Below are 21,336 nucleotides of genomic sequence, written 5' to 3' on the forward strand. Positions count from 1 at the left end.
CTTTACCCCACGCATGAGATGGCGGAGCTTCTTCACTCATGGTGGGATCAGCACGCTTGAACAGGCGGGACATGTCCTCGATGTACATCGCCACGTTCTCGTTTGTGAGCCGGTTCCTAGCTTGAAGGGCAATTTCCGCCTTTTCTCTACGATCCGTGCTGGCGTATGTTGCTAGCAGTTGTCGTCGAAATTTCCCCAAGAGGACAAAGAGGGTTCGTGGTTCTCATACTACGTTCTTGCAAAGTCCTCCAAAGCGAAATATACGTTACGGAGCTTCTGTCTCTCATTCCATTCATTAAAGATTGCCACTCTCTCGAACAGTTCCAACCAGTCTTCCACGTCTTCGAACGAGTCGCCATGGAATGTTGGCGGCTTGCGAGGTTGGCTTACGACCAGCTGTGCCGGTGTTACCTGGCTAGTCATTGTGGCGGCGTCCGTTGTCCGAGTTTCCCTTGGCGTGAAGAGAAGAGGGCCGAATTCGGGCGAGTCACCTCGAAGACGGCGGCTGGTCCGCTGGTGCACAGGTGTCAGTTCCACGGGTTGGACTCGCTGGTGGTCGGGGCTACGCTGAATTTCGTTCGTGGGGCTTCGACTCATACCCATCACCTCCACCAGAAATGTAACGATGTTGAGGAACACAGGTTAAGAAAACAACGATATTTAATAAGGGCGAACCTGTGCCCAGGACTAAAAGTCACTGCGGTCGTGAAGAATGCCCGGCAGTCGCGTTCTGAAACTGGCGTTCCACCGTCTTCTTTCTTCTCGAGTCCTGCCTCGTGCACGTGGCGCATGCGAGCCCGGTCCAACCAGGTGCTCGTGCCACGAAGAACGCTGCCTGTTGTTGCTGAACAACACCACGGTACGGCGTGCACAGTGTCCAATACGAAAGGCGCGCAACTTGAATGTGGCCAAGTTGTCGTGGCAATATAAACCAAGAATTACTTCCTTGGTTACTTGAATGAAGCTTCCAGTGCAATTGTTTTAATTTCCAGGTTTATATAAGTTGGTAATATGAGGCTTATACATCCATGTCTCGTGTACTAGAATGCTAAGACTATTTTATTTATGCAGCATTACTCAGTCTCATGGTACACTGCAATACAATGGTGCACACTATTCTATACTATTTTTACTTGATTGTTGCTTTTTGGTTTTATGGTTCTTTTAATTTACGACATTACATTATTTGACGTATCCCAAAGGCAGTATCTTTTATTTTACCAAGTTCCCAGTGTTTGTTTATGATATTATGCGGCATTTTTCCTTTTTGTGTTCTTTCCAATCTTCTAGATTATTGGTAACATTGCTTGTAGGCAGCTACCATGCGATTAAATCTCCCATTTCTCAGTCAGCTTCTTGCAGTTGCAGTGATATCAATCTCTAAATAACTCTAGTCAATTCCAGTCTAAATAATTCTAGTCTAGTCTGTTAGACTGCATGGGCTGTTTACTTTGCTAAATAAGAAACTTTACGAATTTTGTTTGTATGTTGTAGTCATTGTTTATCAATTTCTAATTCATTAAGAATTGTATCTGCAAACTTTAGACATTGTTGGGGTACGTTTATTTAAGTTTTCTTTGTATTTCTTATACATTTTGCTGAAATCTTGCACTTTTTTAATAAGCTTTTGCTTTGTGGTACTGTCCTCATTCCATGCGCACTTGGCGCAAAAGCCCTGGCCTGGACGCTCGTGCAGACGCGCCCGTTTTTTCTCAGCGGGATTTCATTCCCATTTTGGTTGTAAACATCGTTGCTGCATACCAAATACAGTATGCTGGATTCATTTTCGTGTACATGTTCATTTTCATGTGACTTGGTAGAGGATGCGTCGGCGTCGATAGACAACAGTGCTTGGCACTGCACCAGGAGTTCTTTTGCACTCGACACCGACGCTTCGACTCATCTGGAACCCCCGAAAATTAGCTTCAGATCGTTAACCTATCAAGACCATTTCTAGACCAGCTTTTCGATAACGTCTTAAAAACGTTTAGAAATCGCATATGAATACCTGTGGCAAAGGGCTTATTTGTTTCTTTCCCAATCCTATTGCTAGACGACCTTTTCGAATACGACTTTAAGACATGTTATAGATCGTCTCAGAAAAGTAATTAAGCCGGACATTAGCCGATATATACGACGTTTTACAGAAGAATTTGTTTCACTGATGTCTTCTTTAAACCGTTTTTATCGTCTTGGATAAACGCTACGAAAACGTTACGTTTCTCTTTCGTGCTACCTGGGTATTGTCCCTTTTATATGCTCTTTGGCCATGAACCGACATTACCAATGGACACCCTACTTCCAGCTGCTGCCGCGCCGCCTAGCGAATATGCGCGTGATGCCATCGCTCGTGCCAATCACTTGCGTCAGATGGCCTGCTCTAGGCTGTTGGCCTCGCAAGCGACCCAGAAGCGCCTCTATGACAGCCGGCATCATGACGTTCGCTTCTCACCCGGTGCCTCAGTTCTTCTGTGGTGTCCATTCCGCATGACTAATTCTTCTAACCATCTGCAGTCCGTTGTCGGGCAGGGCCCGACAACGCAATACGGCCGTAGCGGTCCGCTCTCGGGCACCGCCCGACAAGGGTGTTTGGGGGTTAAATTTCGCGTTTTTTTTCACTGCGATTCGTGCGAATTCTTTCTATACATGATGTGCCATCTCTTGAGGGATAAATAAACTTTGTTTGTTGAAGTTTACTTCTCTTTGCACTAGGGTGCAGCACAATGTTAAGCACGGCTTCTGGATGCCAGAACGTTCTCACTTGCGCGCGGAACAGCACGTGCGCGTGGTTCGCTGAGAAGCGTGACCACTTTTTCATCGCGTGCGTTTTACGGTGGCGCATTTAGTGAAAGCTTCTAGAGGTTTTCATTGTAAATAGGTTTCTTTTGAGGTGTACATAGCTGCAGAATCATGCTAAGAAAGAACAGCGACACCTGCAGTACCGCCACAACCTCTTCCAATAGCTGACAGGTGACGTGAGGGCTAGAGCCAAAAAACGGGGCCCGTCTGCGCGGAAGGATTGCGAGGAAAGGCTAGATGGGAGGAGCCATTTCATCTACAAGCTCCCAGGCCGAAATAGTGAAGACTGTGCTGTTGACAGCGATCGAAAAACAAACGGAGGTAACTGTGCAGCAAACGGAGGAAACGCTGCAAAACCTGCAGTAACAACCCTTGCCTGCACCCAGAAAAATGCTTCGAGCTGTATCACGCGCTGCTCAAATATCAGTAGAGGAGTCGATTGCAGAATGCAAATAAGATAAATATCCATTGAGTTTTTCGTCCATAGTTTGTGGTTTTCATCGCAGTGCTATAAACTGGCAAAATACTTTCGCACCGGAATAGCCGGAAAGTGGGTAAAAGTTTCAGACTGCAAACGGCTAAGCATGTAGTGAATAGCATTGGAGAGATTGTGTCTTCTTGCCTGACCCCTTTCTTGATACGTATCTTTCTACTTTTCTTGTGGAGAACCATGGTTGCTGAGCAATCCTTGTAGATATTCGCCAATATATTCACGTATGCATCCTGTACTCCTTGGTTACGTAATGCCTCTAGGATTGCTGGTATCTCTATTGAATGAAATAATTTTACACATTATATGAAAGCCATATAGAGAGGTTTATTGTACTCCGCGAATTTCTCTATTACCTGGATGATGACATGGATATGATCCATCGTAGAACATCCCTTCCTAAGCCAGCCTGTTCTCTTGGTTGGCTAAAGTCAAGTGTCGCTCTGATTCTATTGGAAATTAGCTTGGTGAATAGTTTATACAAAGCTGAGAGCAAGCTAATCGGTCTTAATTCTTCAATTCTTTAACGTCTCCCTTTTATGGATGAGTATAATATTTGCGTTCTTCCAGCTTTCTGGTACACTTGAAGTCGTGAGGCATTGCCTATAAAGGGCCGCAAGCTATTCAAGTATGATATCTCCCCCATCCTTGATTAAATCGACTGTTATTCCATCTTCTCCAGCAGCTTTTCCCCTGGTCATGTCTTTTAAGGCCTTCTAACTTCATCGCTAGTTATATAAGGGGCATCTGTATCCTGTTCATCACTACTTCGAATGAAAGTAGCTTGGCTGTTCTGGGAACTGTACAGGCCAGTATAGAATTCTTCCGCTGCTTTTACTATGTCATCGAAATTGCTGGTGATATTACCCTGCTTATCGTTCAGTGCATACATTTTGCCTTGTCTTATGCCTAGTTTTCTTCTGACTGATTTCAAGCTGTGTCCATATTTTACTGCTTCCTCAATATTTTCCACGTTTTTTTTCATTGATTAGTATAATGTTGGCACTTTGGTACAGCACTTTGGTACACTTAAAGTCGTCAGCCATTGCGTCGAAAGGGCTGCAAGTTTTTCAAGCATGATAACTCCTCCATCTCAAGCAGTTTTTTTTCCCAGGTCATGTCTTGCAAGGCATTTCTAACTTCATCGCTAGTTATACATTATATGCATACATATAAACATTATACTACTCCATAAAAAGAATCACGTTAAAATTTTCAAGAATTATTGGACTTGCTTTTAGTATTGTGTAAAATATAGAACAAAATAGTTTCCAATAGAATCAGGCCAACACTTGACTTCAATCAACCAAGAGAACAGGCTGGCTTCAGGAAGGGATATTCCACAATGGATAACAACCATGTCATCAATCAGGTAACTGAGAAGTCTGGCGAGTATAATCAACTTCTCTTTATGGCTTTCATAGAATATGAAGACGCATTCGACTCAGTAGAGATACCAGGAGCCCTAGAGGCATTTCGTAATAAAAGAGTACAGGAGGCATACGTAAATATCTCGAGGAATACAGACAAAGATTTCACACCTACCTTCATTCTACCCTAGAAAAGTAGAGAATTACCTAGCAAGAAAAGGGTCAGGCAAAGATACAAAATATCTGCAATGCTATTCACTACCTGCTTAGAAGTATTCATGCCGTTAGAGTAAGATGGGTTAGGTGTGATGATCAACGGCGAACATCCCCGCAACCTTCGGTTTGCAGATGACATAGTCCTGTCGAGCAACACAGTAGATAAATTGCCGAGAAAACGCAAAAGTGGGGTTGAAGATTAATATGCAGAAGATACAGGTAATATTCAGTAGCCTGACAAGGAAACAAGAAATCATGATCGCCACTAAGCTCCTGGAGTTTGTACAGGAGAATATTTATCTGGGTCAATTACACAGAGGGGACCCTGGCCATTAGAAGGAAACTTACCGAACAATAAAATTGGATTGAAGTGCATACGGCAGTCATTACTCAATATTGACTGGGAGTTTACCACTGCGGTTGTAACGAAAACTGTGCAATTATTGCGTTATCTCGGTGCCAACATATCGGGCAGGAACTTAGAGGTTAGCAAATAAGCTCGAGAACAAGTTAAGGACGGCGCCAACAGCGATGGAATGAAAAATGTTAGCGTAACGTGAAGGGACATAAAGTGATCCTTGTGGATCAGAGAACAAACCGGGTCAGCCGATATTGTAGTCGAGATTAGGAGGAAAAAAGTGGAAGTTGGATTCGGCAAGCGCAAGACTGGGGTGATATTCGAGATCGCTGGGAGAGGCCTTCGCCCTGCAGTGGACATAAATAAAAAGGCTGCTGCTGATGATTGTGACATCCGATAAACGTGTATCCTTAGACCGTATTGCGCTCTAATAATGTGATGTCGCAGTAGACGCAATGAAAATTGCGGAACTGTTTTATAGAAAGCGGCATTTCTTTAGAAGTAAAACCAGGCGCGTTCAGAAAGGAATACTTCTAACCACCAGGGTTGTTAGACGTGTAGCCAAAGCGCATACACGAGCGTTTTTGCATAGGGGTTCTGTTATGTTGCTATGCCGTTTATCCCCCCTACGGATTTAGGGGCCGTTTATATTAGGTCGCAAAGGTGAGCTCAAGAGCGGCCAGCTGCTTGAGGAACTCAACGTCATCGTCTTCCTCTTTTCCAACACGGAACCGCAAGCACGTTCAACGGTCCTCGTTTTCCTCACGCGTCAGTGCAACAATATGCAGCATTTGCGGCAAAAATCTAACAAGAAATGCAACATTAGAGCAAAACACAACCATAGGCGTATTCAGGAAGGCTCTAGCACGTTTGGAGAGTGTGGGTCCTTGTTGAGTTGAGAACGGAAGGAAAACATTTACGCACCCTGTTGGCGAGGTGTTATATTTTTCATACTTCTTCATGAATCATGTTCGTTTACGTTGTTGCTGTTGTCGCTGTTGCTGTTGTCGTCGTTGTTCTTGTTGACGCCTCTGTGCTTCGGCTAACTGCCTCCGATACGTCTCAGCTTGTTGACGAGACAAAGCGTTACTGCTATGTGCTGAAGAACCACGGCTTGAACCACACTGTTGACCACTCGCTTTGCCTGACCAGGTTGGTACAGGAATTGGATTAGCAAATGCAATCGATGAGATTCTTTTTTCCGTTATGAAGATAATAAAGCCAACGAGAACGGCCACCGTAACTATACTATAAGCCTTCGCCATTGTGATTACACGTGCACGTTCACATGATACTCTTTTCCTTGAAAACCGCTTATATAAGCGCTCAGACAGTGAGTGCAAAGAAAAGAACAATTACAAGAATCTATAAATGTCCTAACAATACTCCTGTTTCAACCAATGCCAGTTGCATGTATATTTTGCTGTTGAAGTAAATGTATTGCGTTGATATTCTGGGGCAATAATTTTCGGTGCGTTGGAGAACACGACAATTCGTTATTGTTTGTGGATTGGTTTGGGTTGAGCTAAAGATATCTGGGGGGAAGCATTGGCACAGAGTCGAAAGAGTCCGGTAGAATTAGACTACGCCAAACATTCAGTTAAGCAGCCAAACACAGTGAAACCAACTACTACAAGTCACCAGAAGCATCATCATATAGTTCTTGTTAAGCGACGCGATTGTTTGAAATCGCTCAGTCACATTTCTTCGGCGGATCCCACACAAGATCAATTCTGGTCAAACGCTGAAATAAATGAAGCGTGCACAGCGTTTAATTCTATCGCATGTCACGACATGGCATAATCAAGCGTGTAAACGTTAGAATAAACAATCAACACGTTTTTTATTCAAAACCTGATCGGGTACAAACAAAAAGCAATTATACAGCTTGACTTTGTCCGTGGCCGGAAACACGGCCTTCAGTTGCCTCAAGCTTATACAGCGGGAAGAGAAACGAAATAAAGAATTCCAGAGAAGGAAAAACAAGAAACACGCTGGCCGAATAAAAAAAAGTAAGTACAGTAATTGTAAGAACAGTACCTATTACAAGATTACAAGATACAAGACCTCACGCAAGCAAATGCATATAATACATATTGGCAGACGTCGGCCGATGCGATGCCTTTATTTCCGAGCAGCTGCCCGAGTCAGAGACGAACCACCGCACGAGACAAAAGATGATGATCAGTCGTATGTACAGATGACGACGACGATATGCACAAAATGTGCTTACACTAACTCCCCCCCGCCCCTCCCCCCCCCCCCTTCAGGAATCAGCAAGACCGCAAGCTAGAAAGGGTAGGTACAGCGAATGTAGGGTTTCAGGCGAGATACGTGAACGATTTCCGTAGTGCGGCGGCGGCGGTCAGTAGCTGAGCTGACAGTAGTGACGCGGTAGTTAACGGCCGCAGTTCTTTGCAAAACGGTGTAGGGGCCGAGATATCTCTGGAGAAACTTTTCACAGAGGCCCGGTGCGCGAACAGGTGTTCACAAAAGAACTTCGTCGCCTGGGCGGAACGAAGCAACGCGACGCGTCGCATCATAGCAAATTTTCCTCTTGTCTTGAATGGTAGCGGTGTTGGCGTGGGCAATTTCACGGCAGCGGGAGATGCGAGCAGCAAATTCTTCAATAAGAGACGCGGATGGAGCAGCAGGTGCTGAAAGGAGTGTAGTGTCCAAGACGAAAGACGACGCACGACCGTACACAAGGAAGAAGGGACTGTAATTGGTTGTACGTTGGACGGCAGTATTGTACGCAAACGTCACGAAAGGTAGAATGGTGTTCCAGTTGGTGTGATCCGGTCGAACATACATTGACATCATGTCGGAGAAAGTTGGATGAAAACGCTCGGTAAGGCCATTTGTTTGGGGATGGTACGCTGATGTGGTCTTATGGGTGGTGTCACAGGCCTGGAGGACTTCACGAAGGACATGCGAAAGGAACGTCTTGCCACGGTCGCTCAGGAGGACACGAGGTGCGCCGTGACGCAAAACGATACTGTGCACGAAAAACTCGGCGACTTCGGAGACAGTTCCAGAGCGAAGAGCAGCTGTCTTAGCGTACCGCGTTAGATGATCCACTGCGGTAACTATCCAGCGGTGACCAGCGGGCGTGAGTGGGAGGGGTCCGTACAAGTCTATGCCCACAATTTCGAAGGGGGTGGACGGGCATGGTAGAGGCTACAGAGGACCCGCTGGAAGGGATGTCGAGCGTTTTCTGTGCTGGCATGACGCGCAGGATCCAACGTATTGGGCGACGGAGGTGGAAAGGCCCGGCCAGAAACAACGCCTTTTGATGCGGCCGTAGAGAGAGAGAGATAAATGAGATGCGAAAGGCAGGGAGGTTAGTAGGTTTATGAAAGCTCAAGTGGCCAGCCGTCGCGTTGTGGTGAAATGCTTCTAATACTTGGAGTCGAAGTGAGCGAGGTACGACTGGTACCCATCGGCTACCGGAAGGATGGTAGATTGCTCGAAATAATGGTTCACCTTGAAGCTTAAAACCCGAAAGTTGTCGTCTTAAGCGACTGTTGGGGGGTCGTGCCAAGCCAGTAAGTCGGTCGATCAGCGTACGGCAGTATGGGTCAGTACGTTGGAGTGAGACGAGGTCAGTAGACGGAAGAAAATCAACTGAGGCAACTGACTGTCCCGGGCTTCTGGACGTGTGATGAGACGTGTGGCTAGATGGTGACGTGCGGACCGAAGGTGAAGCATGGACGTTTGGGAGACAGCGGGCAGCGCGACAAAGCTTCGGTATCTTGATGTTGTTTGCCGGACCTATACGTGACAGTGAAGTCATATTCCTGCAAGCGCAGTACCCAACGGCCGAGGCGTCCCGACAAGTTTTTCAGGGACGACAACCAACAGAGAGCATGATGGTCGGTCACAACTGTGAAATGGTGGCCGTAGAGATAGGGTCAAAATTTTTGTATTGACCACACGATGGCGAGGCATTCCTGTTCTGTAATTGTGTAGTTGCGCTCAGCACGAGAAAGAGCACGACTTGCATAAGCCACGACTTGCTCTTCGGTCTTCTGATTCCGCTGCAGCAGGACAGTGCCAATTCCATGCCCACTGGCATCAGTGTGTAGAATAGTAGGGGCCGTTGCATCGAAATCACGGAGCACGGGCTCTGACGTGAGAACTCGTTTGAGGGTCTGGAAGGCGGCTTCACAGTCGTCCCACCACACAAAGGACGCGCTCGAAGTCCGAAGTTTGTGTAGAGGAGCGGCGATGGTGGCGAAGTCACAGGCAAAGCGGCAGAAGTAGGACGCTAGTCCTAGAAAGCTGCGGAGTTCTTTAAGTGCGGTTGGTGGCGGAAATTGCAGTACTGCAGCTATTTTATCGGGATCAGGCTGGATGCCGTGCTTACTGACGACGTGGCCTAATACTTTAATGCTTCGGCTTGCGAAGCGACACTTTTTAGTATTGAGTTGGAGACAAGCCTTTGCTAGACACGTCAGAACTTGGTCTAGACTTTGTAGGTGCTGGGAGAAACTCGACGAAAAGATGACAATTTCGTCCAAGTAGCAAAGGCAGGTCTTCCATTTTAAGCCATGGAGTACTGTATCTATCATACGTTCAAACGTAGTTGGGGCATTGCACAGTCCGAAAGGCATCACGTTAAATTCGAAAAGGCCATCAGGTGTAGCAAACGCAGTCTTTTCTTTTTCTGGCTCATGCATGGGAATCTTCCAATATCCGGAGGGCAATTCGAGGCTCGAGAAATACTCGGCACCTCGTAAGGTATCCAAAGCATCGTCAATACGAGGCATTGGATAAACATCCTTACGGGTAATTTTGTTTAGCGCCCTATAATCGATGCAAAAGCGCACAGAACCATACTTTCTTTAACGAGCACAACAGGAGAAGACCAAGGGCTTGCTGAAGGCCTTATAATGTTGCGTGTCAGCATGTCGTTCACTTGTTCTTCTATAACTTTTAGCTCCGAAGGTGACACATGGTACGGGCGACGGCGAATGATGCGAGAGCCGTCTGTTTCAATTCGATGAGTAGTTACAGTGGTCTGACCCAGGCCTCGCGAAGAAACGTCAAAACAAGCTTCATGCTTCATTAAAAGGGTGAGGAGTGCATCGGTCTTGGCCGGATTGAGATATGCAGTAAAGGTAGCCTTAATAGCACTAGTGTGGCCTTCTGCAGGCGTACAATGCGCGGAAGATGTGGCAGGCAGAACACTGACGACACATACCGGCGCAGCGTCGGCGAGCTTGGCGACAGTAGACCCTTTCGGCAGTAGTAGTGGCTCAGGAGTCGTATTAAAGGCTGTGAGGCTGGCATAGCCACTCGAGAACCGGACCAAGCAAGAAGCGATCGCGAGTCCTCTATAAATGCGACGCTGAGAAGGTCCAAGCAATGCGTCTCCGCCGACAATATCTGTTATTTCAACGGTAAGAATACGTTCTTCGTCTGGTGGGAGAAGAAAATCCGCTGCTGCAATAAGGTTGGGACACGGGGAATCGAAAACGGGATAAGTCTAGGTGTCGCTGATGTGAATCCTTGGGTCGCCGCACAAAATTAGTGCAGAAGCAGCGGACAGGAAGTCCCATCCTAATATAATCTGATGAGCGCACGTCGAAAGCCCCGCAAGTTGCACATGATGACGAATACCGTCTATCAGAGCGCGAGCTGTGCACTGTCCGGTAGTAAAGATGGGAACGTCATTGGCACCACATAGGACCGGACCAACATACGGCGTTTGGACTTTTCGCAGACGAAAGCACAGTTCACGATGTATAACAGAAATAGTGGCTCCAGTATCTACAAGGGCGTCGACAGAAACACCTTCCACACAAACCGAGAGCAAATTGGCGGAGCGAGCAGGAGGAATTGGGAGTCCGACACGATGCAGTTTCTCCTCCAAAAACTGCAGCCTCTAGTTTTCAGAACGGGTGTCCACAACATGGGAAGCAGCGTGCAAGGGCGATGAGGAACGGCGGTTCGGTGAAGGAGAGCGACGCCGGGGCGAGCGGGATGCTCGAGCCATGTCCTGGGAAGGTGAAGGAGAGCGACCAGAGGAGGATGTGTACGGTCCGGGAACGTAGGAATCTGGCACTGGTGTCCTGTCGCGCTCAAAGTTGGCGTAGCCTCGCCTTTCACCTGGGTGACGCCCGGGAACGTAGGAGTCAAACCTATATTCCTGCTGACGCCGACGGCAGTAGCGATAAATGTGGCCGCGAATACCGCAGCAGAAAGAAACCGGGCGCGACGACCGCCACGGAGAGTAGTACGGCTGTGCAGGAGTATTCGCTGACATCGAAGCTGGGGGGTCACGGTAAGCTTCGGCAGGAGGAGACTGAATGGTAGAGGGAGGCCGGGAGGCAATTTCGGCATAAGTTGGCGGACGAAATGATCCAGTAGACTTTTCCATTTGGGCGTTGGTCATCGACGCGAGTTCGTCCTTGATGATGTCACGCAGTCCAGTAGGAGCGGGGTGAACGGTCGCAAGCGTGGCAGGGCCAGAAAGGTGTCCGTGAAGTTCCTCCCTGATGAGAGTGCGTATCAGGGCTCGTAACTCAGCATCACCGTTGAGACGAGAGTCGCAAGAGGCGCGTGGCAGGCGAATAGACTGGAGCGTGTCTAGACGTTGGCATGCTGTGATAATATCACCGACGCAGTTTGGGCTCTGCATGACTAGAACATTAAAGGCGACTGTGTTGATGCCCTTCAGTATGTTACGAACGCGGTCAGTTTCCGCCATGTAACTCTGTGCGCGGCGGCAGAGAGCGAGTACGTCCTCAATGTAGGATGTATAGGACTCGTCCTGTTCTTGTACGCGCGTTGCCAGCCTCTGTTTCGCGATTTCGGAGCGTCCAGACGACATGCCGAATATCTGGCGAAATTGCTGGGTGAATGATGGCCAGTCCTAAAAGTCACTTTCGTTGGTAAAAAACCACGTCTTCGCAAATTCGGTTAGGTAAAAGGAGACATTACCGCAATTTGTGCGTGTCGTCCTAATGGTTGACGTCGCTGGCTCTGTTGTAGTGATCGAGCCAATCTTCCACGTCGTCGGCGCGGAGGCCGGCAAATACGGGAGGATCGCGGTGTTTGGTGTTCACCGTCCAGGTAGGCCCAGCGGGCTGAACAGAGGTGGTAGTAGCACTGGTGGATGGGTTGGTTTCTGCCATCACCGTGGTAGGCGAATCGGGAAAGTAAGAGGACGTGGGAATTGAAGCACGCTCCACCACTTGTGAAACGTCGACCAATGCGATGCCTTTATTTCCGAGCAGTCACCCGAGGCAGAGACGAAGCACCGCACGAGACAAAAGATGATGATGAGTCGTATGTACAGATGACGACGACGAAAGCGCAAAATGCGCTCACATTCCGAACGTACTCTGGAATCGTGAAGAACCCACATTTTTCGCGCACTCAGCATTTCACGACGCCCTGGGAAGCTTCGTTAACTGCTTAACTTATCTCAGCATGTGTTAGCGCCGACAAGGGTATGCTCAGGCTCATCCAGCGTTCTGGATCTTCTATTCACAAATGAATCCGCCATAGTAAAGGATACTACATGTGTGCCTGGCCTAAGCGGCCACAAAATAGTTATATCTTCTTTCAAGTATCCGCACCGGCATAAATGTAAGCAGTCTCAAAGAAAAGTGTATTTCTACAATGAAGGCAATTACGGCGCAATCCGAGATGAGCTAGACCTTTTTTCTCCACATTTGACGCAAAATGCAGTCGTCATGACGTCAGCGATGCATGGTTTCTCCTGAGATCTAAACTCGTAACTTTGATTGAGCAACACATCCCATCGAAAATGCTTAGCTCTAAGAGACGAAGGGATAAGCCATGGATGACGCGTGAAATGCGCAGCATTATTAATAAAACGCTCCGCTTATTCGTTCGCTTTCGCAAGGAAGAATCAGGTGCCATCCTAGATAAAATTTCAGGACTTCAGTATTCTTTCAAGAGCAAAATTCGTCAAGCCAAAAGAACTTTTTGAGGGTATGGAAGAGTCCATAAAAAGTAACAACAAATCAATTTGGAAATTTATTCAGAGTAATCGTAAAGAAGATATAGGTATACCGCATCTTCTCACGGTGGACGGAACTCTTACGGACAATAAACACAAAGCTGTCCTTCTAAATAATTACTTCTAATCAGTGTTTCGGGCAGACTCGACGGAGACAGTGCCGTTTTTCCAGATGTTAGCCAAGTAATGCAGCCGATGGACGCAATTTCGCTCTCTGAAGAAGGAATCTTCCACCTCCTGAGCGCCATAAAGCCCAGCAAAGCAAACGGGCCTAACATGATACCTAACCGCGTTTTGAAGGAATGTGCACGCCCCATGAGTCACCTTCTCCATCGTCTGTTCACACTTTCGCTGAAAATGGAAACAGTTCCAGACGAATGTAAAGTTGCAAACGTTGTACCGGTTCATAAAGAAGGATCTAAAAATAATGTTGAACATTACCGCCAAATTTCTCTGTTATGCGAAGCATCAAAAATATTGGAGCATATTTTGTATAGCAACATAGCTAAACATCTCAGTGAGCACACCTATTTTTTCCAGAACCAGCATGGATTTCGGCAGGGCTTCTCCTGTGAGACACAACTGGTTGAATTCCATTTCAACCTTGTGTCCGCGATTTATAAAAGATTCATGGTGGATTGCGTGTTCTTAGACTTCAGAAAAGCGTTCGACCAAGTCAGTCGTCGTTGCTTATCCTACACGCTAGCCCACCTTGGTCTTCCTGAAAATGTGTCTAAATGGCTGGAAAGCTACCTTTCTTCTCGTAGTCAGCTTTCCAGTGTCGACGGTTCGAAATCATCATCACTTCCTGTCACGTCTGGTGTACCGCAAGGATCGCTTTTAGGCCCCTTGATGTTCTTAATCTTCATCAATGACATATCAGAAGGCAATGACATATCGAAAATACGGTTATATGCAGATGACTTCGTTGTTTATCGCTCAATTGACACTCCAGCTGATATCGAAATTCTTCAATCTTATCTGAATAAAATTTCTGAATGGTGTAGTACCTGGAGCATGGCTCTAAACACAAGGAAATGCAATTACACTTGTTTCTCGAGGAAAAAGCTAGACTCGCCAAACTCCTATGTTATCAACGATGTCAGTTTACCGCATGTAAAGGAGGCCGAATACCTTGGTGTATACTTTACGGATACCCTTTCATGGAATGAACACATAATAAAAACCGCAAATAAAGCCAACAGAACCCTTGCATTTTTGGCTCGCGCTTTCCACGCGTGCCCTGAAGGCGTGAAAAAGGTCCTGTACACGTCATACGTTCGTCCTATTCTCGACTATGCGAGTGTACTCTGGGATCCTTATCAACAGAACATGATATTTTTGCTGGAGCGTGTACAAAATTTAGCAGCCAGGTACATAGTCGGTGACTATGGCCGCACAAGTAGTGTCACCGCTATGAAGACCAGATTGGAACAGCAGACTTTGAGCGATCGTAGACGGTATCATAGACTGAAGTTCTTCCATAATATTTTCCATGGGCGCTCTGGCATAGACAAAACGAGCTACATGCTCGCACCACATTACATTTTGAATCTCCGCGACCATGCTTTTAAAGTTCGGGAGCCAACTTCCAGAGGCAATTTTCTGAAGTATTCATTTTTCGGACGAGCGGCATCTGAGTGGAACAGGCTCCCTGAAAACGTTGTAAGCATCGCATATAATTCTCAGTTTTATAAGTTTGTTCAAGCTCTATAGCGCTGCTTTTACCTGATCTTGTTTTTTTTCTGTGCCGTACTTCTGTACTTGTTTTGTTTTATACGGGTATCATTCCTAGATACTAGCGACCTATCGCCTTGTTTCGCTTGTGTGACACTGTGTTTTGTGCTTGCATCCACAAATGTATAACTATGTCTATACCCCCCCCCCCCCCCCCCCGCTGTAATGCTCTTGGAGCGAATGCGCGTTTTTGTAAAAACAAATGTTGTCAACGGCGGCGGCGTTTTGCCCGCGTTCGCACCGAACGCGCGCGGCGTTGATGACGTGTTTATGAAGAACGTGCCAAATCTTTGCCGTACATCCTATGGCGGTGTACCGTATGTACCGTACACCACCGGATCATATATATTTAGATCAAATAACCAATTACACCATCGCATCTTAATAGATATAATAGACAATCCCACCGACCGAACTGCGCATGCACCGGTTTCCCGGAAGTAGCACTCCTACCATCTTGGTTGTAGTCAACTGGTCAGCCACACCACTGCAGCCCCCCTTGTTCAGTACTGCGCACTAGCTTCCCATAGATCTATGCGACTCCACCGGCGAGAAAAATTGGTCATGTATTTTAAGGAATCACATCGGCTGTTGATGTCAGCATGCGAGGAGAACGTTGAAAAGTGCCTGCTGCTCTTTAATGTCGGTTGTTACCCGATGATTACGCGTTGACTATCGTATTTGTTCGAGCTTTGTATGTAGTACATGCTGATCGTGTGTACATGATAACTATGTCTATACCCCCCCGCTGTAATGCTCTTGGAGCGAATGCGCGTTTTTGTAAAAACAAATGTTGTCAACGGCGGCGGCGTTTTGCCCGCGTTCGGTGCGAACGCGGGCAAAACGCCGCCGCCGTATAGTTGCGCACGTTAGCAAGTGCACTGATTGTGTGGCCCGGTTAAAGGAGACGACGATTCTAGGAAAGAGTAGTGACAAGACAGCGCGCATCAGTTTGGAAGCCTACCACATCAGGAAGTTCGGTAGCAAGTGCTTCAGCACCCCTTCCCTTGCTCTCTTTGACGCTGAATTTTATCTTCTGGATGCGGCTATCGGGGGTTCAGATTAGAAAGAAAAATAATTGTTTGCGTCTTGTTGCGCTTGGTTGGCGTTTTGCGCTTGCGTTGTTGGCTTGATGTTACCCTTGTTATGTTTTCCCCTTTCCCTTGCTTCACTCTGGCATATATAAGGTGTCCTATCCTTCACAATAAAACCAGTTGTTAGTCAGCGCCTGTGCGTCCGTGTCTCCCCTTTTTGTGGTCGTCTGTTTGCGCTGTTACCCAAAGTCTCATGATCGATGCACGCGGTCGTTTTTCATTACTATTTTTGCACACGTGCATTTCAGTGACTGCAACGTTAGGTTTTCTTAGCGACGGACATAATAGGATTTGTGTACCTGTTGGAGGCTGGTTTGAGACGCGGCCCTGAAACTTTCGTGACCTAATGATGCTTACCTACATGGGTTTCGCACACGACTTGCCGACTTCGGTAACAGCGATATCTTGATGTTCTTAGATAAGCTAGGCGGCGTTTTTACCAGCGGAGCTGTTTAAGCCGGCCGTTAGTCCGTCCACCGCGGACAAAAAATGTGGGCCCATCCTGGCGACTGTGCAGAAAGGGCCCAAGCGCAATGGCACATACGCCTGTGAACTAGCGAAGGTGAGCCTGGCTAAGTCTAGCTAAGTATGGTTGGGGCTACTTAAGCTTAGGCAGTAATTGATAGGCAATTGATAGCCAATGAATAGCTAATCATGATGATGATTATTGTGGTTTATTGGCGCAAGGGCCAGATGTGGCCAAAGAGCGCCAAGACGATGGTAATGGCTTGTTAGTGGTATATGAATAGTCAATTATTTGAACATTAGATGTAGCATGGCTGTAAAGGGGCCTAAAAACAGTCGCTGTAAAGTGCTTAAAATCTATACGTAATAATATTATGGCAATGACTAATGATGTGTACTATACGCATGAACAATACATTGCGAAAGAATGATACGACGTACAAAATATTACAGATGCAAGATTTGACCAGAAGCACAAGTGCCTAAACAGAGCCCTTGAAACACAAGGGCCTGGAGGCATGTGCTGTTAAAAACTATCGCAGCGACATCCTCTGGAGAGAGGATGCGCTACGAACTTATTGGGCTAATAACATGTAGCCCAACATCGTTCAAGAATGCGAGGACTGCTTTGGTGTTAAAGAGCGGTTCTTTACCAAGAAACATAGCTGGATGCAGAGGGACACAATAGCGATATGCTAGAGGAAAGTGTTTCTTTCTCTTTCGGCTTCCCGACACTCCAGGAGGACGTGGAGGACGGTGAGCCTCTCGCCACATCTACCACAGGTTGGAGGGTCATCACCATTCAATAGAAAAATGTGAGTACCATACTTGTCTCCTATTCTGAGACGACAGAATAGGACATCAGTTCGTCGTGTTTTAGTTGTACAGGGCCAGAACCCTAACTGTGGCTTAATTAGGTGGAGCTTATTATTTGCTTCGGCGTCCCACAAGCATTGCCAGTGGCTTCGCAGTTTCTTTCGCAAGAAAGGTTTCAAATCTGTTCCAGGAACAGCAGCTGTAGGGTTAATAGCGGGTGATGTGACTGATGTGGCCATTTGGTCAGCAAGTACATTGCCCTCGATGCCTCTATGCCTTGGCACCCAGCATATAATTACATGCTGGTTAGTTGCGTATGCTCTACGAAGAACAGAATAGAGCTCAATGAGTACAGATTTTTTCAGTTTACAGGGTGACTTCAAGGCTCTTACGACGCTTGGGAGTCTGTAAATATAATAGTTTTTTGAAGTTTTGATTTTTTATATGCTTTACAGCTGACAATATTGCGTAGGCCTCAGCCGTAAAGATGCTTGTTTCGGGGTGGAGTACGCCGGATTCCGAGAAGGACGGACCGACATCTGCATAAGATACTCCGACATGCGATTTAGAAGCGTCTGTGTAAAATTCAGTGCAGGAGTACTTGGACTGATTCTAGAAAATGCATTCGGATTTCGACCTCTGAAGCGTGCTTTGTAACCTCTACAAATGAGATATCACATGCTACTACCTGCCACTCCCAAGGTGGTAACAGCTTGGCTGAAGGCATTAAGTGATGTTCCAGGAGTCGGATATCCATTTCTTCGATAAGGCTGTCTTACAGAGGGACGATTACGAAAAAGTGTAGCACACGTCATATCGTTAACGGTATTAAAACAGGTATGCTGATGATTGGAGTGGACTTAAAGGAAATATGTGAGGCTGGTGTATGTTCTCTCCAGATGGAGTGACCACTCATTTGAATCGACGTATAAGCTTTCAATGGGGCTTATCTGAAAGCACCAGTGGCCAGGCGGATTCCTAGATGGTGCACGGGATCCAGCATCTTCAGCACACTAGGGGTGGCAAAGTGATATACCGCGCTACTATAGTTCAATCGTGATGAAATGAGACTTGTAAAGATTCATTAAACACTTCCTGTCGCTACCCCAGGATGTGTGAGATAAAAATTTCAGTAAGTTCACTGTTTTTAGATATTTCACCTTGAGATATTTTATATGCGGAATGAAAGTAAGTTTAGAGTCAAGTATGACGCCTAGGAACTTGTGCTCTTTGTTCACAGGTATTTATTGTCCATACATTTGGATAGTGAGATCTGCAACAAGCCCTTTCTTCCTGGTGAACAGAACATAAGTACTTTTGTGGGAGTTCACTTTGAATCCGTTTTCGTCTGCCCACTTTGTTCAAGCCCTGTTGTACTTGTCTCTCACACACTGTAAGGTTGCAGGATTTGAAACCTATTTGTATGTCGTCTACGTAGAGGGAATAAAAAATAGCTGGCGGTAATGAAGCACGAAGCGTGTTCATCTTCATGATAAACAGTGTGCAGCTGAGCACATCTCCTTGGGGTACACCAGTTTCCTGTATGAATTGACGTGACAGTACGTTGCCGATTTTCACGCGGAAGGTACGGTTAGACAAGTAGCTTTCTATTACGTTTAGCATATTTCCACGGATGCCCATTCTCGAGAAGTCTCGCAAAATTACGTAACGCCAAGTTGTGTCATACACCTTTTCCACATCGAGGAATATCGACAAGAAAAACTGTTTATGCACAAATCCGTCACGTATATGGGCTTCAATGCGCACAAGATGATCAGTTGTGGTCTGCCTTTCTCTGAAGCCACACTTATAGGGATCAAGCATAGTGTTCAGTTCAAGAAAATGTTTAAGTCGGCGATTAATTATTTTTTCAAAAAGTTTACTCAGGCAACTTGTGAGAGCTATCGGGCGGTAACTTGCCGCCGAGGAAGGGTCTTTACCCTGCTTCAAAATTGGAATAACAATAGCTTCCTTCCATGAGGATGGCAGGTATCCGGCAGCCCAGATAGAGTTGAAGAGCGCCAGAAGTGTTGCCTGTGTGTCAGCGTGTAGGTTTTTAATCATGTAATACATGATTCTGTCAGCTCCCTTTGCAGAGCTGCTGCATACGCTCAATGCAGCTCTCAGCTCGGCTATATTAAAAGGACGGTTGTATTGTGTTTGTAGTCTGGCGGTATGTAAATAGAACAGATGGTTACCACTTGTTGAAAAGCATCGCTCGCACGGACACCGCCTCAAGTGGTGTCTGGAGAGATTCTGGCAAGCAAAATATTTATCCACAATTATTGCTACACCTCTGGAGGAGGCAACAACAACGTCGCGGTCTTTACGGAAGATAACATATTGTCTGAGGAAGTTTGTGTGGGTTTTAGATGTGTTTTCTCAACACACAGCACTTTTATATTATATTTATTATGGAGTTCCCTAATATCGTCGTAGTTATGGAGAAGTCCTCTCGCATTCCACTGTAAAATTTGTGTTTCCATTTTGAATGTGTTTTTGTGCCGTGCGTTCAAGAATACAAAGTTATCTCACGGGCCCAATTTCCAGGCGCCGTGACACGAGATTTTTCTCTGTTGGAGCGGTCGATGGAATCAGGCCGCTCCTGAGGCGCTGGCTGCGCCCTCACGCTTGGTGTTGTGTCCAAGTCCTCTTGCGAGGCGCTCGACACGCGCTCTTGCGAGCGGTTAGTTTGACGTGAAGGCCTCGTCTCGAGGGGCGAGGCCTTGGAGGCCACCAGCCCGGAGGTTATTGGCCCCTTGTTTTGAGATGGCGGAGCAGAGCTAGCTGCCCCCGCAGGGGCGTCTGCGCAAGCAGGCGTTTGGTGAGTTGCGCCACCACGTACCCGAGCACACGAGGGTTGGACCCTCCCGCGTGTAGCAGTGCGCGGCTTAGCCGTGTCCGGGGAAAGGGGGATCCTGGGGGTTGAGCCGATGCCGGGTGCTTGGACCTTTACGGGCCCCCGGCGGAGACAACACACTCCTTTGGCCTCTGCTTCACGTAGACGGCACCCTCGGACTGACCCACCCGGGGGAAATCGGCAGTCGCCCTTTCCTGTCCTCCTCCTCTATCTTCGTCTTTCTCTCTGACTTTCAATCTTTCCTGTCTCCTACTCGCTTCCTTTTACTTCTGATTTTCTGGGCGGCAAGGGTTAAACTTGTGTGGGTAGCCAACCTTGGGTATTCCATATTTGGTTATAGTAGTGACGTACAGCTGGCGTCTGCAGGTCTTGTGTTCACAGTCCCTGCAGCGTCCCCTTGTTGGGCTCCATGGTGGGTGGCTGGCGTTGCTGCCGAAAACCCGGATATTCTTATGGCTAGCCCTTTTCCACCACTCCCTGATCGCCGTCAAAAAAGAGGGCGCACCGAAGATGTATTCCAGTTCTTTGGACGTCAAAGACAAGATTTCCCACGATTTCATGTCATCCACTCAGAAAAACCAGAAAACAAGTTCGAACAATCTCCCCTTTTCTTGTTTCGAAATCTCTAACTCAGGCTCTAGGACCAGGCTATAAGGCAACGAGGATGGCAAGTGGTGATCTCCTCTTGGAGCTCCACGATCGCAAACAATATGAAAAGCTGCCGAATCTAGTGTTTTTTGGGGACGTCCAAGTAACAGTAACTCAGCACCGTACTATGAACACCACCCGCGGAGTTGTTTCAGACGAAGATTTGATGGAGCTGACTGAGGCTGAACTCTTGGAGGGCTTCAGTGAGCAGAATGTCATCAATGTTAAACGGATTAAGATGAGACGAGACGGCAAGGAAATTCAGACTAAGCACCTTGTGCTCACTTTTGTTTCATGTGATCTGCCCGACTCCATCGAGGCCGGGTACATTAAACTGCGTGTTAGACCATACGTGTCAAATCCCCTCAGATGTTTCAAATGCCAGCGATTCGGCCACAGTTCGCAAAACTGCCGAGGCCGCCAAGCTTGTGCGAAATGCAGTGCACACGAACACACTTCTGAATCTTGTGAAACTCTCTCCACTGTG

The sequence above is a fragment of the Dermacentor silvarum genome, chromosome 11 (genome assembly GCF_013339745.2).
Source record: "Dermacentor silvarum isolate Dsil-2018 chromosome 11, BIME_Dsil_1.4, whole genome shotgun sequence".
In the NCBI taxonomy this organism is placed as follows: Eukaryota; Metazoa; Arthropoda; class Arachnida; order Ixodida; family Ixodidae; genus Dermacentor; species Dermacentor silvarum.